The 12,158-nt window shown below is 46.9% G+C and overlaps 1 protein-coding gene across 6 annotated transcripts in view; it reads right to left on the reverse strand.

Moving 5' to 3' along the window:
- Positions 1–8,177, reverse strand: part of ZC3H18 (zinc finger CCCH-type containing 18) — a 67,762-nt gene extending 59,585 nt beyond the window's left edge. For 4 of the 6 annotated variants that reach the window (XM_050922597.1, XM_050922598.1, XM_050922596.1 and 1 more), the window contains exon 1: positions 8,114–8,176. The gene's annotated coding sequence lies outside the window, so the exon portion shown is untranslated. Of the gene's footprint in view, positions 1–8,113 lie in introns of all 6 variants that reach the window. The other 2 variants (XM_050922599.1, XM_050922595.1) reach the window with 2 other exon arrangements.
- Between the last annotated feature and the right edge of the window lie 3,981 nt (positions 8,178–12,158).

Below are 12,158 nucleotides of genomic sequence, written 5' to 3' on the forward strand. Positions count from 1 at the left end.
CACAATAACTGGCATCAGTTGGCAGTCTCAGAAGAATCCCAGGACTGAAGGGGCATGGGTCTAAACTGGGTATCGAGGTTACTCCTCCAGAATGGTGGAGAGGCAAACTAATGGCGTAGCATGAGAAAGTTCATACTGTATTCTCAGTCCTTTATCTATGGATGATTAAACAGAGGCTTTAAGTTCCCAGCATTGTCAATCTGATGCTTTTCCAAAGTACTAAATTCACCATTAATTTTATATAGATAGATGTATGTGTGTGTACACACACATGCGCGCACACATAGTCTGACTTTTCTTTGTGAAAGTGTTCTATAATAATGTAGGTTTTGGAGGGCAGGAGGCAGAAGTTAGAAGTCAAGAGAAGAACTGGTATTAGGCTTGTTAAGGTACCTTTATAGCTGAAAGAAAAATCATGGGATTGCAAATCAGTTTTATTAAACTCCTCTCACAAACCGATTCCATCCCTCAAAATATGCATCATGCTTCACTCAACTGATTCATCTCCATTACAGATCGCTAAAAGCTTGTCCACTCTGTGAAACAACGGCAGTTGAGAGCTGCATAAAGTGCCAGATTTTCAGTTTACATTTAAACTCTTCAGATGAAAGATGCTGCACATATAAAATATTATATTAAACCAAGTAGAAGGGAGCTTCTTTAAGGAGACAACCTATGTCTCCTTCAAACAGTTTGTATCCATTAATTCTACTTCTGTGTGAAGAAAAAGAGTTACCACCGCAGTGTTTTCTCCTTTCCTGGTCCACAACAGGAGCTCACTCACTCTTTACTACTGAGTTTCTCTGACCCAGACTGTAGCAAAAAAGGCTGCCATTTACCTTAGGGATAGGCAACAGACGATGACAGGGGCATGCTAGGTCACTAGTGGTCAAGCAGACTGCCATGAAATCTAAACAGATTTTAAGACTGAAAAAAACAACAAGTCTCAGAATTTTAAACACCAAACCCTGGCTGATTTTTAAGGAGTTTGGATCTCAGCACTGATATGGGGCAGGAAGGGTGTTACAGGTAACATGGTTTAGTAGTTAGAGCCCAGGATAGGAAACCAGGAACTCTGGAACTCCAATCCTTGCTATCGATTTGCTGTGTTGGCTTGGGCAATTTGCTTAGCCTGGGTTTCTCAGTTTCCTCATGTTAAAAACAACAACAAAAGAGCCTTCGTTTCCCCCCACTTTTGTTTTTGTGTCTTCTTCCAACAGCCCCCGCCACCCCCTATGGATCGCTCTCACTCCCAGTCAGCCCAGTTTACCACTGAGATTATGGTAAAGACACATTTTGGCCCTAGTAGTAGTTTCCAGTGTTTCTCAGCACACAGAGCTTCCTCAAATGACCAACTTTGTGATTTTATTAAGAAATTAAAAGCTCAATAAAAACATAGCTAATTGCCTCTTGCTAATTGCAGTTCTGGGCAGTTAAGTGCATTATGGGACAGATTTCTAATAAATTGTGTTTTCAAAAACATTTAAAGGTTGATGCTGAACTCAAATGTCAGTCACAAATTGTTACTTCCTGTAAGAACAGTTCTATGACAATTTTAATTATCTAACTGCCTGAGAAATTACCCTTTCCAGCACATGCATGGCAATTTACTTACAATTTGTTACATCTCACATAAAAGGTCAACATTAACAGGCCTGGAGAAATGTACAAACTGTCAAGCAAAGATGAGATAGGGGAATTTATTTGTTTTCCAACCTGCTGCAAACAAGTTGTTTAAAAAGAGGATGCAGGTTAGGGGATGTGAAGGGAGTGGGAGAAAATGTGCTTGTGCTCATTTTATCCATTTGGCTGCTGAGTACAAACGTTCACCTCTGCTGGCTGTTCCTAAAACTACAAGACCACAGTCTAGTCCAGGCACCTCTCTCTCCTGTTGAGCTCCACTAAGAAGTGACAGAAGGGACAAATGTACATAAAACCAGTGCTGTCTTAACAACAGCATTCACAAAGGCAAGCGTTCATGTTAGTTCATGACATATTTCCTGCTTCCCAGCAGCAGCACTGCAAGTTTCCCCATACCGATCCTCAGCAACGGGCCTCAAACCTCGTCTGCTGGGTCATCTCTAAAGCTACTTTGGTGAGGCAGCGCACATGGGAAGCTTGCACTGTCTGCTGTTATGTGGATACACCGAGGGCCCTCACTTCAGTCAGCTGGTCAATCTCCATGGCCATCACTCTGCCTCAGTTCACCAGTACAATAGAAAAACTATGCCCAGATGAACAAATGATGTGATTATTATGCTACAAGCAACTCTATGGAAATCAAGAAAACCCACCACAAGAATCACAAGGTGAAACTAGAACAAGGAAAAAAGTGGGATGATAAAATGGTGTGACAATTTTTTATATTAACATGGGGACAGGAGTGGCCACCATTCTCCTTGCAGGCCACTAACTGTTGTTCCTTCAATGAAACGAAGGTTAGTGAAAATTCCAGCCTAAAATTTACTCCAAGAAGTTTAGATTGACAGCATTGACCACCCTACCACAGCAATCAGTCCTGCTCTGGCTGAAATGCAGATGCCTAGGTCCTAGATGACACACTTGTCTCCGAGTTCTCAGATTCCCCAAACAGGTCCAGAGGACTGGAGGGAAAGCAAGTGAGGAAGCTGTGCTAACACCACAAGGGCTTTATTTGGAGCAGTATTACAGAAGTACAATAGGACAGGAAGAGATGCATTGTGACTGGCTGAGTGGAGGTGAACTAAACAGATCTGTTCAAAGAAAAGGAATAACTCTGAACCTCATGCTATAAAATTGGCCCAGTTTATAATGGGTTAAAGGCAAATTTGTGAGAAATACAAATGGATTTTTTTTTTTCAAGAACTACCAATCTACATATAATGCTACAGGACTTATAACCTAGAGTTATGTGGCAATAAACCAATTAATAAATACTACCTTCAACTTAACGCACTTCAAAACCACTTCATAATTTATGGGTGGGGCCACTTCTGTTTAAGGTCGCCCGACTTTTTCCATTAGAAAGCCCTGTTTTCAGTTGCCTGTAACTTTGCCAAACTTTAACCTGAATCACTGCCTGAACCAGGCTGTTTTGTTTGTTTGTTTTTCCTGAAAGTTTCAACTAAACATTTCAGTTGTTTCTGAGAATGGGATTGTAGAAAAATGTTGGTTTCACTCAAGTAAAAAAAATGCCTTCATGCATTGGATCTGGGATTTTAAATTTGGCAGGCAGGGTTGTTCTGGTGCCAGGGATGTACCTTTTGCTGGCCCCATGAGAATTCACCCACATTTGGCCAAGTAATAAGCTTCTGAAAAAAATCTAGTTCACATACGCTCAGTAGAGACTTGCTAGACTTTGGTAGCTAAATTCTCCTAAGATTCTGCATGCACTGAACATTCTGCATCCTTCACGGTTTCTATATGTGACTGGACTGTGCATGTGTTATCCCCACAGAGCAGCTGAACATGTTCCATTGCAAGGGTGCAGAGGCTGAGCAGGACCTTCCCTGCAATTGCACCTCCCTTGCCACCAAGGGTTGTGGCACCACAACTGAAAGCAGGGAGACTGTCTCTCCTGTGCTTTCAAAGCCTCTGCCTTCCTCCCTCCACACCAGGGAGCATAAAGGAGGAAACGGTCTGACCTGACTGCAGAAGGGCGATGTCAAAAGTGTGGCACTAATGTAGGGTCCCCAGTTTGAGATGCCAAGGGTCTGCCTATTCAGAGCAGAGCTTCCAGCGACCTCAGCTGCAACTGGAGTGCTCAGCATTTCCGTAACTTTGACCCTAAGTGTCTCATGTTCAGTACCCAGAAAATGAGGAACACACGATGGCTACCAATGGAAACTTTGGTTTAAGTGGCTTGCCTATCACATAGGAATTCTGTGGCAGAGGCAGGAATAGAATCCAATTTGCTACAGTAACATTCTTCTTTTCCTGCAATCCCCTGCCTCATTCACTATACATGTTCCAGATCTGTGATACATGATGCAGGAGTGCTAAAGGCAAAAAGCCTCATTCACTACACAGTCCTGATTCATCCCCAAAGCAGGCCCATCCTCTGCACAGAATGAGGCAGATATCCTGCGAGGAAAAAACAGAATGTGATCATGCAATAAAAGACTATCATAACGCAGGTGCATGAGGTGGTAAAATTAAGGTTGCACGGACAACCTGAGTTCTGGCATTTCATAACTTTTGAGTGTTTGACTTTGTTTTAATGTAGGTTTTTGGATGTAAATATGAACAAATCCTCAGACCATCACTGCAGGTACTTAAGTTTTTATCCTCATTTTTACAGTACGTATAATGGATCTGCTTACTGAGGAGAGGTGAAAAGGGCAGTCTGTTCATATTTATCCCACTTCTGGTTATGTTAAAATAAACTTTTACCAAACCAAAGACCAATAAAAATGTTCTTAAAAAAACTATTAAATTTTTTTTTAATACAAAAGTATTCTTCTGCACTTTTGCACGTTAAACAAGACAGCATTGGAGCTATGCAGGAGAAATTCCACACTGAAATTTGGAAATGGAAACAAACGCAATATAAAACAGCTTAACTAGTGAAGAGATTTTAAAATTATTTCCATTTTATTAAGCAAAGTACTGTTCATAACACAAGGATGTTATTTTTTGAAATATGATTTTTAACCTGACTTCCCCAAGGCAACAGAGCCTAGATTAGAACTCAGGAATTCCAAACTTCTGGTCCTGTGCTCAAGACTATGCTCAACTTCTATTGTCTGGAACAGTAACCCTGTCAAAGGAGAAACAAGGTAGGTGCAGAAATGTCTTCTATTGGACCAACTTCTGTTGGTGACACAGACATGCTTTCGAGCTTACAAAGAGTTCAATTTGTCTCTCACCAAGAGAAGTTGGTCCAATAAAAGATATTGCCTCATCTACCTTGTCTAATATCCTGGGACCTGAATACAACACTGAACATTGTTGCGATTTTTGGTATAAAAGACTATCTACCACAAAGGCAAGGTTACCTGGATGGCAAGATAGATCGGAATGCCCAAGGGGACTGTGTGTGACTTCATAGTTAGGCTGTTATGGTGCTTGAGGAGTTTACACTTAATAAATGGTTGGGGAAAACTAAGTATAGAATTCTCCTCCAATTGAGGTTTGTGACTTGCTTCTTAACAGTTTGCCCTGAGGTTGGTACTCCTGTTCTTGAGTTGCTGCAGCACAGTTTGACAGGTACACCGAACAGAGAGGCTGGATTCTAACTAACACTGTTGCTCTCTTTGTGTGGAGGTTAAGTGTATAAGGGAAATAGTTAAGACAGAAGCATCTACGGGAAATAGTTTAGAGAGAAGATAACAGCAATGGAATTTAAGATAGCTTAGTCTTCTGGGCTCAGGGCCCTTGTCAATGCCTTTTACAAGAAATAGTGCTAAATTCAGTCCTCTCTCGCTCTATGCATATCCCAGTGAAATCAACAGGAGCTGTCCACATGACTCTAAGGGCAGAATTCATCCAGTTTTAACAAAGATGTTTTAAATGGCTGGAGGTGTATGTTTCTTATTTGCACAAGCTGTCTTAAAGTAGGTGTTAGTCAAAATCTGTCGCTAGAGCTCTTCTTTCTGCAGAAGGAAAATTCCACTATTTGAGCAATATTTGACAGAAACTGGTTAAAAGGTACAACTATTTAAGTAGTATACTCAATTAAATCTACAGAAAGTTAAGCTCTGCCTACAATAGCAAACTGACCAGCTGCTGAAAACAATCTGTTAGCAGTAAGTCCACTGAACTAGTACTGAAAACAGTAACTTGCTGTCATCAGGTCTTAAGAATACTTTCTGTAACCATGCTGAAAACGGTTTTGTCCTAGATACACTAAAATCTATTTAAGCAAATGTTAGAAAAATCCAGTCTCCCGGGACTAATAGAAAAGCTTTCTTGGGCAAATGTCATCAATTTGCACAGCACCTAAGCTTTCATTAAAAAGGTTTAACCATCATCATTGAAAAGAACATCTTCCAAACATGAACAAAGTGTAAGCCCATGAAGTAACGTCTCCCTCAGCTCCAGCATCTCTGCAACTGCTCAGGCTCTCCAAACTACAGCAAAGTGGAAACTAATCAGAGTATTGTCAATTTCAATATTGGAATTCCATGAGCCATCAGTGAAACAAGTCAATTTCATTCTGGGGACTTTAGAGAGCTCTGAGCATCAGAGGCAGGCCCTGGAGAGAAGGATGCCTTATAAAACAGAAGCTGAGGGAGAAAGGATTAGAAGACATCCCTCCTCAGTACAGTTAGGAGGTTGTAGGAGAGGCAGCCCCCGGGCTGCTGAAACGATTGTTGTGGTCTCCTTTCGTCCAGCTCTCCCATAATCTTGAAGGTGCTACTGTTGGACCATGCAAAGCTTTTCTAATACCTGTAATCTGTGAAATTCCCACCTTAAACTATTGGCACATCAGTCTAACTACAGAGAATAAAAATGAAGTTGTTAAACTTATTAAGCACATTATTCATTAATAATTAGGTTTCAGAATTAAACTGCATTAAAATAAGTTGAGTGAGATGGTTAGTAAGAGTTTATTTATGCTAGGAAGAGATCTTAACCTCTTTCCACACTCTGGATAAATCCTATGAAGATCACAAGAAAGAATTCACACATTTGCCCTAGTTCATACTACTGCTGGACCAGTGCTAGTAATAACTGTTTCAAAACAGTTGAAGCACTGCTGACAGATTTGCCTGAAAATCAAGTTAGTGAGTAACTCCGCAGCACTATTCTAAGGAAAAAACCCAGTCCACACTGCTCAGGGAACTCAGCCTAGAAACAAGAGTTTTGAAATACAGCTGCTGATAACGTGGTTACAGCTATACCATGGAGAGACCTCAGTGCTACCATTTCACTGCACAGATGAAACAACCCAACAGGGCATAGATATCTATATGGAAAAGGCTAGCATTCTAAACAAAAGGGTTAGAGCATTTAATTTATGAGTTCACTAACACAATACCTATGTTCTTAATATGCAAAATTCATTCTAAAACAAATCCACATATGCAATGTCACAAGAAGCGACAAAAGAAAAACAAGTTTAGATGTAAAACATTATGCTTTAAAAGCATAGGGAGCAGCATCTGGATTTCCAGAGAGCATGTTTTCCAGACAGCCCTGAAGGGTTTTCATCAGTAAAGCTTTGCCTCACTTCAGGTCACTTTGCATCTATCCACAATTCTGAACAAGCTGTCCAGTTTAAATAATCCATCGTCTCCCCATATATTTACCAGTGGGTATGCTAACTCAGGCCCCCACCTTCCCCAGATCCACCTGCACCTAGCCACTTGGGAGAAGCTGTGGTTCTCAACCAGGGGTCCAATCCCTCCCCCCCCCCGAGGGGGTGAGCACAAGCACATTTCAGGGGAGTCATCAAGCAGGGCCAGCATTTGACTTGCTGAGGACCAGGGTAGCAAGCCAAAGCCCCACAATACGGAGCTGAAGCCCTGAGCCCGGCCACCCAGGGCTGAAGCCAATACCTGAGCAATGTAGCTTTATTGGGGCCCCAGGCAAATAGCCTGCTTGCTACCTCTTAACTCGGTACCTGGTTTTTTTATGCAGAAAACCAGTTATTGAGGCACAGGTGGGCGGTGGAGTTTTTATAGCATGTCGGGGGGATGGAGGGGCTGAGACAGAAAAAGGCTGAGAACCCCTGACATGCAGCACAGCCCTGCCCTAAACCTCCACTGCCCACCGACGGCCAGGGCTGCCTGCAACCCCACCCTACCCAGGTGCTATTGCAGCTCCCCAGTGCCTCACCCCTCCCACCCAGCCCCCCAAACCCACTCACCCCGCGGGCCCCGCCTCTCCATGCAGCTTCCTCCCTTCGAGCCCGTCCCGGGGAGGGGGCCCGGATCCCTCTCCCCCCCCCCCGGAGTAACCAGCTCCTCCCCCCAGCACCCGACCCTCCCAGCCTGGGGCTCAGAGCCCCGAGCCCCTCCGCTGCCCCCACCACCCCCATGCGGGGCCAGGTGCTCCATCCTGGGAGCCGGGCCCGCCCCGCGCCAAGGGCCCAGCCCCCCTGCCCGGGAGCCGGAGCCCGGGGCGGCCCCCTCAGGCGCCCGGCTCCCTGGAGCCCCCCCCGCGGCTAGGCCGCCCCCCGGCTGCTGACCTGGGCGGGGGCGGGCGGCTCGCGCGGGGCGGGGGAGGGGGAGCGGCAGCGCCTCCGAGGCGGGTGGGGGAGGCGGCTCCGGCTCTCGGCGCGGGACGGGGCCTCTACTCGCGGCGGCGGCGCAGGGCGGCCATTGTGTGACATCATCGGAACGCGACAGCCTCCCGGAGCTGGGCGCCCCCGCCCCCACCCGGCCGGCCTTAAAGGGACAGCGGCTCCAGGCAACGTGTGTGTGTGTGCGGCAGGCTGTGGGGGGCAGGGTGTGTGTGTGTGTGTGCTGGGGGAAGGCTGGGGGGGGGGGCAGGCAGTGTGTGTGTGCGGCAGGCAGGCTGTGGGGGCAGGGTGTGTGTGTGCTGGGGGAAGGCAGTGTGTGTGTGTGTAGCAGGCTGTGGGGGCAGGCAGTGTGTGTGTGCGGCAGGCTGGGGGGGCAGGCAGTGTGTGTGTGCTGGGGGCAGGCTGTGGGGGGGGCAGGCAGTGTGTGTGCTGGGGGAAGGCAGTGTGTGTGTGTAGCAGGCTGTGGGGGGCAGGCAGTGTGTGTGTGGGGGGCAGTGTGTGTATGTGTGTAGCAGGCTGTGGGGGGCAGTGTGTGTGTGCTGGGGCAGGCTGTGTGTGTGTAGCAGGCTGTGGGGGGCAGGTAGTGTGTGTGTAGCAGGCTGTGGGGGGCAGGCTGTGTGTGTGTGCTGGGGGCAGGCCGTGTATGTGTGTGTGTATATACAGGCTGGGGGCAGGCAGTGTGTGTAGGCTGGGGGGGCAGGCAGTTTGTGTAGCAGGCTGGAGGCAGGCAGTGTGCATGTGATCCATTCATTTACTCACAGAGTGACACACCACATGCAATGGTGCCCTGCATCCTGCTCTATTGCCAGAGGGTTCAGTGCTACACAACACCCTGCACCACCCCGATCCCTCAACCGTGCACTGAAAGGCAAGGCAATGCAGCACACCACAATGCATATGGGTCAATGCAACAATGAAACCCAACGCTTAAGCAGCACAATGGCAGGTGCTAGGCGCACACAGACTGCAGGCCCAGAGCAGAAGTCTGTGTGTATATTGTCTTTCAAGAATGTTAAAGTTAAACAAAACAAAAAGCATCTCATAGAAATGCAGAGTTAAAGTTAAATGCAGTTATCAAGCAAGGAACCCAAATCACCTTAACTTCACCCCTGTCATGATAGCCCTGGGAAAGTCAGAAAGACAGATGGCATCATCGTTCCATAACACAGAGCTTCATTCTGTTAGCGATCACAAACCCGAGAATGTCTCAGTGACAGTTGTGTCACCGTTTCCAGCCAGGCACACAATGCAAACAAGGATTTTACAAATTCCTGAATAGACAAATACTGAAGGTAATCACCCCCCATTCATCATTAAAGTCCTGAACGTACCAGGTGATCGGTTCATATTCAGCACCTCACAGAATCTGGCCTTATGATTCCATGTGGCCACCAGTTCTCCGTGGATTGTTAGACACAGAGCTAGCATATCACAATATCCTTGCATTTGAAAAGAGAGAAGGTACATGTGGTGTTAAAGCAGCACATGGTAGTGGAGACATGCATGCACTAAGTTATAAAAGCAATGCACGGGTGCATATTTTCTACATGCTGTGTGCAAAGAGGGAAAGATGGCAGGATACCATCTGTAGGAGGCAGAGTTAACATAGTTACAGCAAATGTCTGTATTTACAGATGGGAAAACGGAAGGAGACAGAGGTTAAGAATCTTGCATAGGTCACCCAGCAGGTCAGTGACATGGCCCGGAATAAAACCCAGCTCGCTTGACTGCCTGCCCCTAACCGTTGGTAATTTCTCCCACCATTGATTTAGAATAGCCGAGGGGGCTGTGGCTCAGGACTGGGATGCTCAGAACTGGAATATGAGGTGATGCTGCGTGTCAGGTCTGGAGTGAGATTTCTGACACTTTCACTTTACTCACACTCTCTGTCTCCCCTGATGGAGCTCCCAGCCCCGGGCGATGCTTAGATCTGAGAAACCCAGCTGTGAGAGACTGCAGCAGGATGTGGGGGAGTGTCTGGTGGTGAGTGGCAGTGGCAGGTCAGGGCCCTTCTGAGCTTATCAAGCCATTGGCTAGTTACCTGGTTGTCCTGGGACCACACCAGCTCAGCCCCTTAGTGCTATCTTATTGTTATTGATGGTGTCAAGGACTGCCTATCAGTGTTTATTTATATTAAAAGTGTTCCCTGTAAAGCTGAGAACTCAAATCTCAGAAGGATTCAGAAGGATCTTCAGAAGGATCAGATCCAAGTGGGAATGGATGGATAGATGGCGTGAAGAGTGATGGACCCAAAGGCAGGGGACGTGGCACAGGAGAGTGTTTTCCCTTTGTGCCCATAACAGGATCCTCTCCACCTTTATCTTCTTTGATACAAAAGAAAGTCAAGCTCCATGATCCACATCCAAATGCTATCTGAGGTTTTGTCTACACTGGGGGCTGAATCCAAATAGAGCTGTGCCAGTTTCCATCAGCAGAGAATTTGGCCCTGAGGTTTTAACCATCAAGTAGCTGCACTGGGAAAACCCTTAGCTCAGACATGATTTATGCCACTGCAACTTGTGTTGACACGAGGGGTTTGCACCTGTGCAGCTATCCCAGGGGCCGAAACCCCAGTGTAGAAGAGGCCTGGTAGAGGAACAGAGTAACTTGGTTTGGTTCACTGTGAGCTGCTCAGTTCTTCTGCCTCTGTTCACTCTGAATTTTTCCAAAGTGGCCCCCTGAAGGGTTCGAAGATAAAACCCTCAGGTGCTGCTCCGTTTGAAAGTGGTGATGGTTAGCGTACCACTTACGGCTGGAGTTTCCAATAGCCTGCAGCATTTTGTTTCAGGGAAAACAGCCTGGGTTTTGTTTTGTTTTATTTCACCTTCCACACCATACGCTCTGCTCTGGCCATTCTCCTTTCCTTGTTACAGCATCCCAGAGGTCTGAGGAGCTCCAGAATGGGCCTGGATGTTTGGGTGGTATTTAAATGGCAGTCAGGGTCTGTAATTTACAAGCCAACGGGAATTGATTAGTTGTTAATATTTTTGACAGAGCTTAATTCTGAGCATTAGAAGACTCTCTGCGCTGAGACGCTGACCTAAACCCAAGATACCCAGGGTGAGAATCACAGAAAAGCCCTGGTTTGCTCCAGTGGAGCCAATTCATCCTTGCTCTGAGATGTCTCTGCGCTGGCTCTGCCCGTGAAAAAGGCCATAAAGCAGGTGTGAACATGCAAGGAATATTACCACCATAGGGAACCTCTTCTCCCTCTCACAAGCCCCCCTCACAAGTGCTATGTCTGGGGAGATCAGGAGGAGTGGGGGGCATGTCAGGGCAAGAGGAGGTGTGCTTAGGGGGTCCCTTCACCTTGGCTGTTCCTGAGGGATTTTCCAACCAGTGCTGAGGGCTGGTCTAGCCCCTGACTGCACCACCTCCCTTCCAGCCCCTGGGGTGGATCCAGGCCTCAGGGAGTCACTAACATCAGCCTTGCTCTTCCTAATTGGGAGCAGGCAGACTCCAGAAGACTCTGTCAAGGATTCTACAAGCAACTGCCCCATGATTTGCTGGGATCACCCCAAGAAAACCCAGCCTGTGGTGCAGATGGGACACAGACTCTGAGCTGCTCTGGGCTCCCTTAAGAGCCAGCTCTGATATTACATATGGTGGGCCCCATCCCTGCGACTACAGAGCGCTTATCCCCTGCCAGGGTGTCCTGGGATCTCTACCAGCATGTGGGTTCCTGGGAATGGCTTTGAATCAGTGCATCTCTCTGCCCCAGCCAGCCCTGAGCCTCCCACAGGACAGACTTTCTGCTGCTGGGCACGTGAAGGACCTAAACACGCATCTCTCTCCCTTCGACTGGGTCTTTCTTCCTCCCAGCTGCAGATGGCAACATCATGCTCAGGTGAAGAAGTGTTTTGTGCATGGATCTGGCTGCTGGGGCCTCCAACAAGGCACTGGAGCATCTCAGTCCGTCTCCTAATGCAGCTTCTAAAATGCACCGCGGGGCATGGTGCCATGCTCCTCAGCGGACCCCGTGAGCCTGCCT

Source organism: Gopherus flavomarginatus, chromosome 14 (genome assembly GCF_025201925.1).
Source record: "Gopherus flavomarginatus isolate rGopFla2 chromosome 14, rGopFla2.mat.asm, whole genome shotgun sequence".
In the NCBI taxonomy this organism is placed as follows: domain Eukaryota; kingdom Metazoa; phylum Chordata; order Testudines; family Testudinidae; genus Gopherus; species Gopherus flavomarginatus.